Below are 6,563 nucleotides of genomic sequence, written 5' to 3'. Positions count from 1 at the left end.
AGGAAACGCCTCCTTGCTGCGGTCTGCAGACAGACCCATCTCGGGGGGAGAGCGTCCTGCCAGCTGCTGTCAATCAAACACAGACGGTACCCGCCCCTCCAGCGGCTCAGATGTTAGGAGTATTTCAGTTGTTTAAACAACGTTATTTTTGATTATAACAAATAATGATCAACGACACAATAATGACTAAATGTCTCTTCAGTTGCACTCAATTTCTAAAGGAATATTTGAATAAAACCACCTTATTTAACCTCAATTTTATACTAAGGAAATAGTAGGCCTTCTGACATGTGGGTAATCCAGAGAAATTTGAAGATTGTTTTTGAAAGGGATGTTGCAGTTGAATGATTTGTTTTTATTGAAATGCTGTCAACACCAACATTGTTTAACATAGCAAGATACATTCTCAGAAATTGATAACTTAAAAATAAAAGGCAAATCAAAATCAAACTAGCATGACACCATTAGAGTTCCCCTGTGTGATTGATAACAGACATTTTGGTATGTATTGTTATAAAACTTGAAGAATGTCAAAGGCCTGCTTAGAAGTAATGGCTAAACATAAGTAGCGAGGTGCAGCCGCTGCCCTGTGGCAGGTCGCTGGGCCGTGCTTAATGAGGCAACAGTGCAGGCAATTAGTTCCTGATATGGCATTATCGGTCACCAATATGTGAACACATCATTAACCATTAAATCCTCCCTTAGTCTCTCCTTTCATATTTTCTGAACATGCATATGTTTTTAAATACTGGTCTTTAAATTAATGAACATAAAGCATGCTTTACAAAGCATAGTTTAATTTTTTAATCAGGCCGCACACATCATTAACTTTAACTGTCTGCAGACAATACATTTATATACTGCTTGATTGCAACGGCAAATATCTACGAATTGTTATTATAATCAACATTATTAGGAAACATTGTGCTAAGTCTGGCAATGATCAGCTAAATAGTGAAACAAAAAATGTGCCTAACTAAAAGATTGCTAATCCGACATATCTGATTGAGTGTGGCCAAGACAGCATTCTTAAATATTGGCCTGAATATGTTTTTTTGAGGGAATTGTGTTGTGGGTCATCCTATCTTATTTATTGGAGGACATCATGTTCCTTTTTAATAGGAAGTGTATCCTCCAACAGAGTGTTGCATCATGTGTTGTTTAGCCTTGCTGCTCTAAACAGCACAACTGTTTCCAGCCAATTCAAGCCAGGCTAATTAATTAGTAACGTTTATTTTCACTCAAGTAAAACAATTCTAACAGTCAGTCTGTACTCTATTGGGAGCTGACTGGTGCATGAAATGCGACAACATTATTGCATTCCCATGTCTTTTTCTGTGGAGGTAAGGGGTGAAATAAGATTCCCATTCTTCAAAAAAAAAGCAAAGCGCCAAATAAGGGCTTTGATTGGATGTGCTAAGCATATTTGAGCGTGGCGAGGCTTGGATAGCACAGGGGAATAGGCTCCCAAACAGTTTCCTACTGCAGCTGGGCAAAGAACAGAGAGAGAGGGTGGAAGAAACAAAAACAAGCAGAGAGCATGAAGAAAGAGATTATGCCTAACCTGCAGTTTCTTATGAGCTAAATGTACTGCTATACTGAACCATCATCTACCTTTTTTGAAAATATAACTTTTAGGAGACCTGCAAATCATCCATATAATTATTAAAAAAATTTCTCACTTAAATGACAAGGCAGCGAAGGTTTAGCGACTTTGATTTTTTTAAACATTTATGACAAGATGTGGCATTTACAAGAGTTATAGGTCATGCCGCAGGTTTGTTCAGTGAAGTGAGACAAAGTTCATTGAATGACCACTGCAGAGCAAAGCAAAATGCCAAAGAGAGGAACAACCACTTTTGTATGGACACTTGCACCTCTTTGATGGTCAGAGGGACTGAAGAGATACCCTTTTGTTGCTTATATTGAACGAAACACTGATATCCAGACAATTCTGACCTTGTTCACAGGTTAAACCCAGGTGTCTGTTTAGCAACAACATTGAGCATGTTCGAGACATCAATGAAGAGTCTGGCGTTCAATAGGAAATGGCCCCAGGGACATGACATCCCTCTTCATCCTTTTCCTGACTTACCTAACAACAGAAGTCGATCTGTGAGCTCTGCCAGTTATAAAACGCTCTGCGATGGAAGATACAAAGACGAACATATTGTCACACACACACACACACACATACACACACACACCATACACACACACACATACACACACACACACACACACACACACACACCACACACACACACACACACACACACACACACACACACACACACACACACACACACACACACACACACACACACACCACACACACACACACTATATAAGCCTAAAAAAGTGAATCCACTGTCATTATACTGGTGACATTCAACATCTGATGCGTCATTAAGTTGACTCGGCACTTCAGGCTCAAATTGACATCTACATTTTTCTTCATGTGTTAGTTAATTAACCTCTTGCACGGTTATTAAACCATCATACTTTCTCTCTGGTGGATTACTTTTTTTTTTCCACCTCGTATTGTCATATATGCAGTTTATATTCACCATATGCTTTCTCCAACACTTCATTCATATCCAATTACCATCCACAGATGCCATGATTTAATAGCTTCAACATTACTGCATATCATGTGCACATTTTCTGTGTAACAAATGTGTCATTTTTAACACTTTTTTACCATGCTCTGAATGACATTTGTCGATGTGTTGCGGTTTTACACCATTACATTCAGTGACGCATTATTCAATATATCTTACTGACTTTATTTATGAGGGAATTTCTGCCTGGCTGCCCTTGTTTCTGTCCTGTTTGCAACCAGTGAATGATGAGTAAGCTTAGTTTCAAGGCTGGATTCTTAGTTATTTGTAATAAACGTACACATGTCTGATAGTGTCTGCCAAACAATATTCTATAATGATAGACTCCCAGGTCATAAAAGGTTCAACGATTTTGCATCTTAAATTTAACGTCATTTAAACAAAAAATAGATGAATTTAAATTTAAATTAATCTACATTCATGTAGTCTTCCTCCTCATTATATCTGCAGTAAGCCAATAGCATTGCCCTTTTGTTCTTGAAGACAGAGGCAGCCAGTTACATCTCTAATCCAGCATATTTAGCTGGATAATCACCTTTCATTATATAATCCTCAGGTTAGGTAAGGCTTCCTGCAACAGATACATCCACATCACTCAACCCAGACAAACAAGGACAACGGAAGGTAAGCTTTTATCAAAAGGTGTATTTTTATGTACTAATGATAACATCTTAAGTATCAGCTTGTTGAACACTGAAATGTTTAATAATTCAACACTTCTGGAACTATGGTTTGTTTGAACTGAGCAAGCCTTGTACAGAGGCATCTCAAGAAAGCCAATAATGCTCCAATTAGACTGACAGACGTCTGTTCTCTGCTTTTTAATATTTGATTTTCTGGATCTCGAATAGATTTTGCTGTACAAGCCGACAGATGGCAAGCCCACTGTTTGCATTTGTTTTGGTTCAATATTTGTGCCCATGTTGCTTGTTACAATGCAATCAAATCAACAGACATCTTTAAACCATCTCCACTCTGTGATTATCAGGCTGGCCTCCACAAAAACAAGGAGGAAGAGGTTGTACTTAGATTAGAATGATACCAAGCAGTAATAAAATGTAATAAGGAGATTGCTGAAAATTAAGAGACAGGAAAAGATGTCCGTGAATGTGAAAATATCTAATTTCAGAGCCGTGATATGAAATCTGTGCTGGGGGGGAGTGAAGGGGGAGGCTGTGTGAGACGGAGGAAGTGGAGGGGATGAGAGGTGTAAAGATAGGTGAAGATAAGATGGAGTGCCAGACTCAATTGCATTACTATCGGTTGTTTATGGATCAGAGACGTGCTGCTCTTTGGCCCACTCGGATTGATTGTCTTCTGACTAGACAGCATGCCAAAATACAAAGAATACAAAACAAAAATAGAAAATAGATTAACAACGTTTAAAGAAGGGTGAAGCCTCACAACCAATCTGACTAGAGCTGCTGATGCTTCTCTACCTGGGACTTTGTCGTCTTTTTTTTAATGTCAAACATGGAGGTTCATTTTGTGCCAATTTGCCCACCTGTTCGCCTTTGGAAAGGTATCTGAAAAACAATGTGGCAGGAATTTAGATCATGTGCCAAGGAACAAGTATACTCTGTATATGTTTAAAAAAAGTTGTACTGTAGTCTTTGATAGTAACCACGTGAAAAAACAACAGCCGTTGTAGGTCTAAAACTACCTATGTTTCTCATCTCTTGACAAGTATCACGTCCATCGCTGTGTGTGTTTTATGTCACTACTAGATGCAGAACATTGTTTTCTCTTAGAATAAATAAGGATAAATAAATAAATAGAAATTGTGGGTCCTTGGTGGAGATATCTCTGAGTGCTTTCTATTTCTGTCTGTTGTGTCTCTGTGCGTATTGTTGGGCCATACAATGCATCTCACCGCCCTTCACTCTAGTGGCCCTTGTGAAATATATTTAGAAGATCCATTTAGTATTTAACCCCTAATGCTCCAGCCAGGCCCATTCAACGGCGACCGAGTGCAGCCCGCTCTTCATCATCATCTGTGTTTGTTTGTTTTAGCCAGGTCCACCTGGCCCTCCATTTCATTACTTCAATTAGCCGTGATTAGGATCTAAAATGGCTTGTGGTCGGCCCAGTGATTGACAGCAATTGGCCACTTAGGGAGGAAAGCTGCAGACACACAGTGATGCGCAATGGCTTGTGTAGTGAAACATGCACTGTACAGTCCTGTGCGTGTGTTTGTTTACCCTGATGGGAGTTGTGCTCACTGAAGATGAAAGCAATTCTTCAGGCAAACAGACTACCGCTTTAGAAAGTCCAGATATCTCGCTATACCCACATGTATCAGTGTTTGCGGGAGCGGAAGGGACAGATGTGTGTGTGCATTTGTGAGAGGGTTTGTGTGGTGCATACGTAAACATTAAGACGTTTAATGCAAAGCTGAATTTAATATCTGGTCTATGTGCATTTATAGAAATAACCAATGCTACTCTATGGGCAAAAAAGTATATGTATGGTACCGAACATGCTATAAATAATGTCCACTTTCAAACAATTCCACGATTGTAATCATGTCTGACATGACCAATTCCTCCCTGCTCCACCCGTATAGCTTAACATGATCCAAGCGTGTTGCAATCAGCATGTATCACATGCAGACTGATTGTGTGAAAGTACGACAGACAGGCAATCACTACTTCAGTCATGGCACGTTGTGTTCGGCCCAGTGGGAGATGGGAATGCGTTTCGTTTGGCGGAGGAACATTTAACGGTCGGGCCTAATTTAGAGGACTGGCTGGTCTTTGTGTCTCTTCTCATTAGGGCCCTCGCGGTTTACAAGGCCCTAAGTAGCGACTGCTGGAGCAAATCTTGGTATCTGTCTTGTCTCCTTCTTCACGGCATGCGAGATGGAGGGGTGAGGTGTTATGTTTATTGCGCATCAGTGCTGAGTACGGCCGTTGATCATCATGGAGTGATAGCCATAGAGGTCCATGACAGAACATGAATCTGCCTATCAAACAGACAGCCATACGTCTTTCCTCCTCTTCCTCTGCACATGGGATAGTCCTTCATTCTTATTCTTTCTGCTACATCTTCCCCCAACTCACACTCCCACCTTTCCAAACACATCATTCCTCCTCTCCACACCTTTGATCCATCATTTTAAGATGCCTACGCTCCTTTACCCTTTGTGTATTTTATTTTTATTTTATTGCTTGGCACAGTGTGTCCTCATTTAATCAATAATCTTTCTCTTGATTGGATTGAAGCCGTTCCTCCTCCCTCTCCCTCAGGACATAGTAGTCATAGTTAACAGAACCCAAGACCCCGGATTTTGTGTAATTCCAACAAATAATGAGAAATATACATTGGTCCAACATTCAGTAAGCAACGAATTATGCAACCATTGAAATTCCATGGTCATACAAATTTGATAATTTGATATTCCATAAGAAACGTTAAACAATAACTCCCAAGTACTTCAACAGTTCTCGTGACCCTCTAAAAGGAAAAGCTGAGAGTAGGGGTATTCAATTTGTTTGTTGTCAGATGTCACTCAATCTTAAACAATGGTACTTTAAGTTAATTGTTTTACAGCCCAAAAAACAACAGCTATTATGGCTCAATCGCATCAACCTCGTTTTCTACCACCGCAGGTATAGCTGTTCTTAGCAAAAGCTCTGATAAAGTCCCTGTAAACAATCCACTCAGCTTCGAATGGCAGACACACTGCTGGGGAGCTTTGTTGAGGATTTTGTGAATGAAAAAAGCAGGAGCCAGAACCTGGTGGAAACAAATGTGACTTAAACCGACTTAAATTAATCGGTTTGCGATTACAACAACTGCATGTAAGTGCTAATTATTGTGTCTGATAGATGATTAAATAGCACAAAGTTTGCTGACGCTACTGTATAATAACTGAAGATATTAATGAGGTTTTAATAATGTATAAACTGACATTGCTTTCTAAATGTATCTTTTCTA

This window comes from Pseudochaenichthys georgianus, chromosome 1, assembly GCF_902827115.2.
Source record: "Pseudochaenichthys georgianus chromosome 1, fPseGeo1.2, whole genome shotgun sequence".
Lineage (NCBI taxonomy): Eukaryota > Metazoa > Chordata > Actinopteri > Perciformes > Channichthyidae > Pseudochaenichthys > Pseudochaenichthys georgianus.
This window is presented reverse-complemented; position numbering follows the sequence as displayed.